Genomic DNA, 800 nt, shown 5'->3' on the forward strand with positions numbered 1-800 from the left:
TACTTTTTTTTTTAAATTAACATATATATTGACATGATAGATTTTCAAGGAAATTAAAGTATATATATATATAGAGAGAGAGAGAGAGAGGTTTTCAATTCGGTGACGTTTAAAACCTTTAATCTAAAGCTAAATACTGTACAGGAGGAAATGTGGGGGAGGGTCTCTTTCTCCCTGCACTCTGGAGGAAGAAACCCCGTACCTGAAAACTGATCACAAATGACTCTCGCCTGTGTGAGGGGGGCGTGGCAGATCATGCTGAAAGAAGACATCCCACTTTATGTCGCTGGACCGGACGAGATGAGTTTAAAAACGAGAGCGTTTTTTAATTGAATTGATGTTTTTCAGTAAAGACAGTTTATTTTTCTCCAGATTCGGAGGGATAATTCATTGTTGATATTATTTCATCTCGGGGAAGTAGATGAAATGCAGAAAGTCCCCAGTCTTATCACTTCCTGAGTATCTCCTCTTTGCAGCGTGAAAGATGACGAACCAAACATTCAGAACTCGAAGTAAGTTCTCGTTATATATTTGTAATATAAAGTGTATGTAAATTATCGGTGTATTAATCAGTTTAATCTTGAAGCTTGACAAGGCTGCGGCTTCTTACTGCTGGGTAATATATAATTCATCATATATTGATAATGTTTTATGTTATGAGCTGGTCTGTGGTTATAAACCCTCCTGTCGTGTTCACCTCCCGCCCCTTACCTTTAGTGTTCCCGGCCAAAATTGACCGGTCTGTTTTAACTGCTCTTAAATTAGCACAAAAAACATTTTTCACCACCAAATTTTTATTC

General features: G+C 37.5%; 1 protein-coding gene across 1 annotated transcript in view; it reads left to right on the plus strand.

Moving 5' to 3' along the window:
* LOC111645776 (uncharacterized) overlaps positions 1–800 on the plus strand; it is a gene marked incomplete at its 3' end in the record, with an annotated part of 39,201 nt that overhangs the window by 4,938 nt on the left and 33,463 nt on the right. The gene's annotated exons all lie outside the window — the stretch shown is intronic.

This window comes from Seriola lalandi, unplaced genomic scaffold (assembly GCF_002814215.2).
Source record: "Seriola lalandi dorsalis isolate HSWRI2012SDOR001 ecotype SW California unplaced genomic scaffold, Sedor1 jcf7180002054956, whole genome shotgun sequence".
In the NCBI taxonomy this organism is placed as follows: Eukaryota; Metazoa; Chordata; class Actinopteri; order Carangiformes; family Carangidae; genus Seriola; species Seriola lalandi.